This window comes from Humulus lupulus, chromosome 2 (assembly GCF_963169125.1).
Source record: "Humulus lupulus chromosome 2, drHumLupu1.1, whole genome shotgun sequence".
Lineage (NCBI taxonomy): Eukaryota > Viridiplantae > Streptophyta > Magnoliopsida > Rosales > Cannabaceae > Humulus > Humulus lupulus.
The window spans coordinates 86,511,855-86,522,817 of NC_084794.1; the positions used below are offsets into that span (position 1 = coordinate 86,511,855).

At 34.2% G+C, this 10,963-nt stretch overlaps 1 long non-coding RNA gene across 1 annotated transcript; it reads right to left on the bottom strand.

The window, feature by feature from the left end:
- Positions 1–1,799: 1,799 nt before the first annotated feature.
- On the bottom strand, positions 1,800–10,577 carry LOC133816161 (uncharacterized). The gene is made up of 2 exons (XR_009885043.1): positions 10,334–10,577; positions 1,800–1,969 (listed from the first exon to the last, which is right to left on the bottom strand). It is a non-coding gene; the product is annotated as an uncharacterized LOC133816161 (long non-coding RNA).
- Positions 10,578–10,963: the final 386 nt, after the last annotated feature.

Here is a 10,963-nt window from a genome sequence, read left to right on the forward strand (position 1 = left end):
ATAGAAGAAAATAAGAACAAGAACCAAAACAATAAACTCTCACTCACACAACCAAAGTGAAGAGTGTTGGGGATCACCAACTTGAACAAGGTTTGAAACCTTTTTCCAAAAGCTTATTCCCCCCTTAACTCAAGCACTAAGGGATCTCTCATAGATTATAGGAAAAGCTTTCTGGAATAATCAAGCCTCAGGGTGTTTCTAGCCAAGTGCTCTAATGGATAGAAAATGTTGTGTCTTACAAGTGAGCTATAGGCTCCTATTTATAGAGTTTGGGGACACCCTTTAAATTTCAAATTCCACCAACCCCCATGGCTGTTACCAATGTTTAATTGAATTAATATGGAATTAAAAATGAGATTTGGGAGTTATTTGGGTTTTTTGAGCCGTTCAACAAAGATTGAAAAAACTGAAAAAATTGGTCAGTTTTTGGCCTGTGGCTGCGGCCAGAGACATTAGTGGCCGCGACCACTAGTCTCTGTCCCACAGGCCGTGGCCACCGACCAATTTCAGCACTTAAAAATGTGTTGCTTTTCCAAACGGGTCCAAACCCTCCCAAATGATTTTGTAACTCCCAAAACACATTATTGGGGTTAAAATCATATCTCTAACAGCCATATCACATATGGCTTTATGAAATTCATCTCAATATTGTGTAACAACAAATTTACACAATAAAAGGTAATATTTAGAAGTTACAAATTTGTAACACCAAATATGTTACATTATTGGGATATATCTCATATATCTAAATATTGTAACTCTCTATTATATGTTACAATTTGTGACACTCTTTGTATCATTTATTTAATCTAAAACATTATATTATAATATAATATAATATTACATTATATTATAAAATAATATAACAATTTTATCATGCTATATTGTGTTTTCTTGCTGGGCCTTGGCTCATGGGTGCTATGTGGTGTAGGTAAAGGGAAAAAAAAAGCTCACCCAGCCTTGAGTGGAGAGCTTATGTGGTGATGTGTACATATGCAGCCGCTTGACACGGCCAAGGAGTTCTCAGAGGAACTAGGGGGTTTACCTATTTTTGTCGCTTAGGTCGGCGGGTTTGTAAATTTGAAACAGTAATGACCATTTTGAGTTGTAAATAACTTGTGAATATTTTTATGGGCCCATAAACATCTTTATGTGCCCATAAACATCTTTATGTATTTAATAATGTATATCCTTTCCTTTTTATTGGTTTTCCGCCTTAGCCTGTTAATAACACTTAGAAGCACGTTTTTAACCAAATGACTCGGGTAGCGAGTCAAATTTCCGGTTCACCATTCACTGTAACTGTTCTGGGGTAACCAGGGCGTTACATTCCTTCTCCTGGGTTCCTAAAGGCAAAGCAATGGATGAGTATGATTACCACTATCCTTTATTTCATGAGGGTATCTGGTAATGAGAGGGTGGCCTGTACCACTTATATGTTTCGGGAGGATGCCCCAATCTGGTGGGAGGTTATTACCCAGACCAGAAATGTTAATGCCCTGAGTTGGGAAGAGTTTCAAACTCTGTTTAATGAAAACTATTATAATGATGCCATCAGGGCGGCGAAGGCCGAGGAGTTCATTAGGCTACTTCAGGGAAATTTGTCAGTCACTGAGTATGCCTTAAAGTTTGATCGTTTAACTCACTTATTTTAGTTAAAACCATATTTGAGGTGTTACGTTTTAAAACTATATCATAATTTATTACTGCGGAAGTCTAGACATTTTTTTTTTTAAACTTGAAAACTTATTTCACATTATTTACATTAAACATAAAATGTGTCTCAAACATATTATACATAAGTATTAAATAACCCAATTTATTTTCAAAACATAACTTCACACTTTATTACAAACATCTCACTGATAACTGAAATAACCCACAAAAGGTCGATATGTTCATATGTACAAATTAGGGTCAGGACCATGCTTCAGTTCTCCTCATGTCATTCACACATTTCTTTCTCTACCTGCAACACAAGACAACTGTGAGCCTAAAGCTCAGTAAGAAAAGTAATGCATGCAATGCTAATGATTACTCAATATCAATGGACATACACAACTTCTTTTTGAATTTTGGGCCCCTTAATATTGTGCACACTGTTTGAATTGGTCAATGCCTGCAGGGCTTGTTACACATATAATATAAAATCTCATGGGTTCTCCTCCGGCTAGCAATCACCACAGTAGGGCACATTAAAAACCTTATTCCATCGTTGCCCCGTCGGGCTCAAGAGTTAAGGCGGCCACACACTGTGGTGTTAATACATATAACAATAACTCATATGGAGGAGAAATAAAAACGGAAATATGGCAAACAATATAATTGGTTCACTAAAACCTAGCCCAAATTATTGGGCAGCCACTATAAGCCTACTATAGGCCTCCATTTACACTTATTAACACTTTCATTTGCCTTTTCAAAACAGTGGCACTGAACTTAAACTTCGGAATCGGTTTAATAGATCTAGGATTAGTTGATTTTAAATAATTCAAAAATTATAAAAATTTGTCATTCGATATAAGTATGTACACTTTGTTTATCCCAAAGCATTTGCATAACAAATAAATAGATAATTTCTTTAAATAATAACTACTTTATTAATAAAAGAAATAAATGTTATGCAAAAATAGAAATAAGTTTCCAAACATTAATAATCAAAATTATTAACAATAAACTAAATTTCTAGACTGTAGTTTTCTTTGTTTAAAGAAATCTAAAATTTCTAAAACAAAATAAAGAAATTTAAATTGTTCAACTAACAATAAAATTACTAAATAAAACTACTGCTCTCCAACTTCTCCAGCTCCTTACTCGCTACCAAAATCCTCATCAGTCTCTTCCTCCTTTTTAGGGTTCTGATTCTGCAAAAGGAAAGACAAAAGAAAAATAGTTTAGTGGCATATATTTTTGAATCTACTATCCAAAAATTTGGATCTGATATTCATTGTATTTGAATCTATTATTCAAAGTTGAAAAATATATGTAAATCTTATTTACCTTTTTTGTTTGATATAAACGACGACTCTCAGCATAGACTTCCTCTGTCATTGCTCTCCACATCTCATGGGCTGAGTCATAGTGTATATATTTTTCCTTTGTTTTGTCAGGCATGGTGGAAAGCATGCAATAACGTGCCATACGATCGGATTTCATCCAATCTGCATATTTTTCTTCTGCTTCATAGCTAGTAGCCAGAGGTGGTTCTGTTGGAGGTTTTTCACAGACTATTGACATCATCTTCTTATAAGAAAAAATAGTCAACATGCCTCGAAACTAGTGTTTCATATTTCCAGGTTCAAAATCCAAGGATTTGAGAAAGGCATCAGTGTGTGATTCACCGATAGACATTTTGCTGGTAATAAATAAGTACAAATTATTATTATTATTATATTTAGAAAAATAAATATCAAAGTTTCGGAAATTAAACGTGATGCATGAGCACAATTAAAACACATAAAATAAAGATTAATTTCCACGGTAAAATTTTCTAACAATTAAAGTGCCGCCTTAGGGTCGGTCAAATTAATTTTAGAGAATTTATAAGACATTCTTATCTTTATTGTTTAATACTTAAAATAACTCTTTATTTTCTCTTTTAAACATTAAAGTACCGTTTAGTTTGGTCAAGTTGTGATTATCCACTCTCAAGCTTAATCATAACTTTGTGAGTGTAACCCATTATTTCGGAGTTCATGACTTAACTTAGGACATGCCACCTTAGGGTCGGTCAAGCCTAAAATACATCATTAGTTCCTATCTATGTAAGAAATATAACCTTGCTATTGATATGTCCAGACACCTTCCTTAGGGGGACGAAAACAAAGCCGTCGCGAGGCGCTATTCATATCTCACGGTGTCATATTAATAATGGAGACCATGGGTTATGTTTGAGATATCAACCCTCTCCCACTCACTATTTTGAAATAAGTGTTTTTAACCTAATTAATTCCAAATTAATTATAGTTTCTTTAAAATTTATGAACACAATTAAAATTGGAAAGAAAGCGAGTTTCTAGGTCCATGTCCAATTTTAAATTACCAATCATGTTCATCTAAACTTTACTAAAAAATACTTTTTAAAATAAAGTTGGTTTAAAGAAATTAAGTCATAAAGACTTAAAACATTGGTGTGACATTTTACCAAGTTTTCAAAATAAAACTAAGTAATTTACATGCAATTGATTTCACAAAACAATTCATATAAACATATAGGACAATCCTAATAATCGTGTTTCTACTAATGAGATGCATGATTATAACTGTGTGGGTTTTTTATGTATGACAAACAATGCATGAACATGTTATCAATCACATTAATCACATGAATATAATTATTTAAATAAATAAATAAACAATAAATGTTGAACCGGGTGCTTTTGGGTATTTCTAATTTTACAACCACTTTATAAAATTAAAATAAAATAAAATGCCTTGATCTCCATCGGGCTTCTTTACTTTACTGTCAGTAGGATTTGTGGCATTGTTGGTCCAGAACAACAATAAGAAAACAATTTTCAAATTATTTTTGATTAATTAAAACAAACTTTTAAATAATCATTCTTTTTATTTTTCTTTTCAATTAAAACAACTTTTAATTAAAAACTGAAATGAATTTAAATCTGTTATTTTGAAAAAATAAATTTTAAATAAGATATTAAAAAAAATTTTGTTAAGACAACAAAAATATCTCATTGTTTAAATATCAAATTTCAAAAATAGGATATTTAAACATTTTAAAATTTAAAAAAAATAACAGATTAATTTCAGAAAAAAAAAAATTCTGGACTGTCAGGCAAGGCCACACGGCGTCAAAACGGGGCCGCCGGGGCCAGACTGTACGAACCGTACGGACATGTCCGTACGGCGTCCGTACGACGTCGGGCAGTGGCTCGGAGGTCGGCCTCGGAGGTGCGGTGGCTGATTTCTGAATTCCGGGCTCCGTTCTGACTTTTGTGTGATCGGAATTACAATTTTATGGTGTCGAAAACCAAATAAAATTACATAAATCCTATGCCCTTTAATGGCTTACACAATGATCTAATCATAAACAAATCCTAACCCAAAAACACCATACAATTAACGATTCAATATTCCCACGAATTCAATCACATTAAGCCATCCATTCATAAATAAATGCATAAAATTAAACCCACACAGATTCAATACATATATATGTGAAGATGGCTCTGATACCATTTGTTGGTTTTTATTGATCAAATAAGAGATTATGCGCAGCGGAACAACAATCAAATTGTCAGATTAATCCCATAAGATTTCTAGATCTACTTCTTCACACTCATATATATATTGAATCAAGGACAAGAATAGAAACATTACCTCAGGTCCTTCCTTGCTGCTATCTTTTCGTATGGCTGAATCCTTGAGATCTCACACCAAGATCTTCCAAAATGTTCTCAGTCACCCAAAGAACGAGTGTGGGCTCGCTATACAAATAATAGGCAATAACTATTTATCAGATATTCTCAACACATGAGATCTGATAAAGTTTGGACCTAGATTTTGTGAAGAATAATGACCTTTGTTTTTGTCACTGATCTTTTTCTCTGAGAGAATCCTAGATATTTTTCTATCCCTGAAAACTTACGTTCTGTGAAAACTGATATCCCAATAATATCCAATATATTAAAATATTTGTTATTTTAAACAAATTCAAAATAACTGATCAGTTATCAGATTTTTGTTTAAATAATAATATTTTAATCATATTAAAATATCTCATTATTTATTTAATATTTAAATAACTAAAATTGTGGAATCAAGAGACTCAGTCCATCTCTTATGCGTGTAGCACAATGCCTGTGCACTGTGCCGCACGTGTACCACATGCATGTGCATGCATGTGATTTTTCAAATTTTTTATTATTATTTAAATACCAAAAATCCCAAAAATAAATTAATTCAAATTAATTATATTTCTGATAAATCAAATAATTAATTAATTCTTAATTAATTAATTACACATAATTAATCAATAATTATGTTTGATACATAGAAAAATATTTTACTTATCACATAAGTCCTTTTTGCCCATTTTTGTATTTTCCTTTGACAGTGATTGTTTGAGCCATTTTGGAGACCATGGACCTATAACATTAAGCTCCAATAAATTGAAACTAAATAATTAAACTCTTTAATTATAATAGTTAATTTATTAATTCTGATATTACTCCACTATAAATTCAGAATTGCACTCTTTATGTTATAGATATACTTTTACAGAAATCTTTTTCTTAAGTCGTCCATTGATATAACCATCTTACAATAGTTCAACCCTCTAATTAATTAGTTCATAAATTAGAATGGAAGAATTACCATTTAACCTTTCTAATTTACTTCTTATTCCTTAAGTACCATTAATTCACTAGTGAATAATTAATCTATAATCTAATTATAGATTTGAGCTCAAAATCTTTCAGTTCCAGAATTAACCCTTAAGGGAACTAATATACGATCCGTTAGGAAAGATTAGATTCTGTATTGTTGATACATGTTCCCAGCCATCCATGATATTAAATCTCCAAAACAAAAGTCATTAGCCTCATTCTTTGAAGAGACCTTAACGAGTGAATCAAAAGATTTAATAAATATGAACAGGAGTTCATGAACACTCAGGATTTAGGTTGATCTATAAATGATCATCTGTTATGATATGAATTACAAGTCTTTATTGTTAAATGGTTTTTGGATAAAGACTTTAATTCATATCGGTCCATGTCATATATAATCATATTATATAAAGCACCTTTACCGAGATGTCTTTCCACATCAATAATCCGAATCTAGATTATTTGTATCATTATGATACTCAGTAAACCGTACTTACAACTCCAATTAAAGAATTCCATAACTTTAATTTGTTGTTGTTGACTATTTTTATTCATTCATGTGATCTTAATTCTCTCGTACTAATACAAGATCACATCCTCAATAATGAATATGGAATTTTTCTGATATTTAGAAAATTATTCAAACAATATTTTAACAATCTAAATATAACAATAATAATAAACCCATCGTATTTATTTATTCACAGAAAAAACAAATGTCTTTACATGCTTTTAGGACACACTCCTAACAATGCAATCATGTGATTATTGGCTATATTATATCAAAATAATGTGGGTGCTACAATCCTCTACACCTTATAAAAATTTCTTCCTCCAAATTTCTCTTACCCAAATAGCTCTGGGTATTTAGATCTCATTTCATCTTCCCGTTCCCATGTCATTTCCTCAATGTTTGAACTTCTCCACAAGACCTTAACTAGTGAAATCTTCTTATTTCTCAACTCTTTCTCTTTTCTGTCAAGAATTTTCACTGGTTTTTCTTCATATGTTAGGTCTTGTTCAACTTCTATTGGCTCGTAGTTTAGCACATGTGAAGGATCTGGGACGTATTTTCTCAAGAATGAGACATGAAAAACATCGTGGACATTTGACAGTGATGGCGGTAATGCCAGTCTATAGGCTACCTTTCCCACCTTTTCCAATACTTCAAAAGGTCCAATAAATCTTGGGCTTAACTTCCCTTTCTTTCCAAACCTTATTGCTCCTTTCATAGGGGCAATTTTCAGAAATACCTTGTCCCCAATGTTGAACTCCACATCTCTTCGCTTTCGATCAGCGTAACTCTTTTGCCTACTCTGAGCAGTTAACATTCTTTTTCTTATCTTCTCTACTGCTTCAGTTGTCCTTCTGACCAGATCTGGACCAAGATACTTTCTTTCTCCCATTTCATCCCAATGAATTTGTGATCTGCATTTTCTGCCATATAACATTTCATACGGTGTTAGACCAATCGTTGCATGAAAGCTATTGTTATAAGAAAACTCTATCAGACACAAATACTTCTCCCACTGATCCATAGTATAAGTCATGCGTACCGGAAGAAAGTGTGCTGATTTGGTATATCGGTCTACTATAACCCAGATAGCATCATGCTCTTTAGAAGTCTTTGGCAATCCAACTACAAAATCCATAGTAATTTCTTCCCATTTCCACTCTGGTATCCGTATTGGTTGTAGTAAACCAGCAGGTTTCTGATGTTCAGCTTTCACTTGTTGACAGGTTAAACACTTGGCTACAAACTCGACCACATCCTTTCTCATGTTGGGCCACCAGTAGTGTCTTTTCAAGTCATTAAACATCTTGGTCGTCCCCGGATGCACTGAATACAAGGTATTGTGAGCTTCGGTAAGGATTTCTCTCTTCAATTCCTCATTATTAGGGACACAAACTCTTTCCTTGAACTTTAGCATCCCATTACATGACACACTAAACTCATTGACCTTCCCACTTTCCAATTCACCTTTTTGTTCCACCAAGTAAGGATCCTCACATTGACCTTGTTTGATTCTCTCTAACAAGGTAGACTGAGTAGTCATTACTGATAATCTTCCTGTGATTACTTCAATCTCCGCTCTGCACATGTCCTCCTGAAGTGGTCTTGTCAATTTCCTCAAAAATGACACATTACCATGAGATTTTCTACTCAGTGCGTCTGCAACTACATTTTCTTTTCCAGGATGATAACGTATTTAACAATCATAATCTTTCACTAGCTCCAACCATCTCCTTTGTCTCATATTTAATTCCTTCTGAATGAAGAAATACTTGAGACTTTTATGATCGGTATATATTTCGCACTTCTCGCCATACAGATAATGTCTCCAAATCTTTAGTGCAAAAACAACTGCTGCCAACTCCAGATCATGTGTTGGATACTCTTGTTCATAGTCCTTCAATTGTCTAGAAGCATAAGCTATAACTTTGCCATTCTGCATCAACACACACCCTAAACCTTGCTTTGAAGCGTCACTATAAATCACAAGTCCTCCTGATCCAGATGGAATAGTAAGTATTGGAGCAGAAACCAATCTTTGCTTCAAATCTTGAAAACTTTTCTCACAAGCTTCAGTCCATTCAAACTTATGATTCTTCCTCGTCAGTTGTGTCAATGGCATTGCTATCTTGGAAAATCCTTCAACAAATCTTCGGTAATAGCCTGCTAATCCCAGAAAACTCCTTACTTCTGAAACATTTGTTGGTCTATTCCATTTACTAACAGCTTCAATCTTTGATGGATCCACCGAAATACCATCTTTTGAGACTATATGGCCCAAAAATGGCACCTTCTCTAGCCAAAATTCACATTTCTTAAATTTGGCATAGAGTTGTTTTTCTTTTAATTTCTCCAACGTCAACCTCAAATGTTCCTCATGTTCTTCTTGGGATCGAGAATACACCAAGATATCATCAATAAACACTATTACAAACTTATCAAGGTAGTCCTTAAACACCCTGTTCATCAAGTCCATGAATGCAGCTAGAGCATTAGTTAATCCAAATGGCATCACAAGGAACTCATAATGGCCATACCGAGTTCGAAATGCAGTTTTTGGTACATCCTCTTCTCTAATCTTTAATTGGTGATACCCTGATCTTAAATCAATCTTTGAAAATACTCCTCTTCCTTGTAATTGATCAAAAAGATCATCAATTCTAGGAAGTGGATACTTATTCTTGACTATCAACTTGTTCAATTCTCTATAATCAATACACATTCGCATTGTCCCATCCTTTTTCTTCACAAATAGCACCGGAGCTCCCCATGGTGAAAAACTAGGCCTGATAAACTTTTTATCCAGAAGTTCTTGCAACTGTATCTTTAATTCCTTTAGTTCTGCTGGTGCCATTCTATAAGGTACCTTGGACACAGGGGCTATACCAGGAAGTAGCTCGATCACAAATTAAATTTCTCTGTCTGGAGGCAATCCCGGTAAATCTTCTGGAAATACTTCTAAGAAATCTCTAACTACCGGTACATCTTCCAGTTTTAACTTTTGCTCCTTATACGTGTCAACCACACTGGCGGGATAACCCACACATCCACTTTCCAACAGTCGCCTGGCCTTCATAACAGAAATTAATGGAATGCAACTTTTTGATGTCGCTCTAGTAAACATAAACTCATCTTCCTCTGAAGGCTTAAATATAACGGTTTTCTTTCTACAATCAATAGTGGCATTATACTGTGAAAGCCAATCCATACCCAAAATCACCTCATAATCATGCATCTCTAAAATTATTAGATCAGCATATAATTCCCTACCATCAATGCAAATATGAACCCCCCCTCAACCAATGAGTAGAATACAAAATCTCTCCAGATGGTAACATTGTACTAAAAACTTCTGACAATTTTTCACACGATCTACCCAACCTTTTTACATATGTCAAGGATGCAAATGAATGCGTGGCACCTGAATCTATTAATGCATGAGTGAGAATGCCAGATGCAAAAATATCACCTGACACAACAGAGTTGTTGGTATCAGCATCAGCCTGAGTAATCGTGAACACCCTAGCATTTGTCCTTTGAGGTTCATCCTTCATTTGTTGGTTCTTCATCAACGGACAATCTTTGATAAAATGATCCCCCTTGCCACATTTGAAGAAGCTCTTAGTTAGAAGCCTGCACTCCCCGAAATGATTCTTTCCACAAGTTTGACATCGTGGAATTTGTTGGAATCCAGATCGCCTGTTTTGCTGACCTCCTTTAAATTTCTTATTCTGTCCTTGTCTAAATTGGAAATTCTAGGCCCCTCTTTTGTTGTCATTGTGAAAGCGGCTTTGTTCTTTGTTGAATGGAGTGTCTTTACGAGGCATGCTAGTAGCAGCTTTAGCTTTTGTTATCTTTTCTTCTCTGTGTTCAGCTCTCAAAGCTTTCTCCACAGCCTGAGCATAAGAAAGAGGCCCTGTACGTCCCATATCCACATCTCTAGCCAATTCTGGTTGCAAACCCTCTAGGAAGCGATTCACTCTACTAGTTTCAGTGTTAACCAAGTCTGGTGCAAACTTGGCTAACCGGTCAAATGTCCTTGCGAACTCAGCCACTAAAAGATTCCCTTGTTGTAATCTAGTGAACTCACTTACTTTAG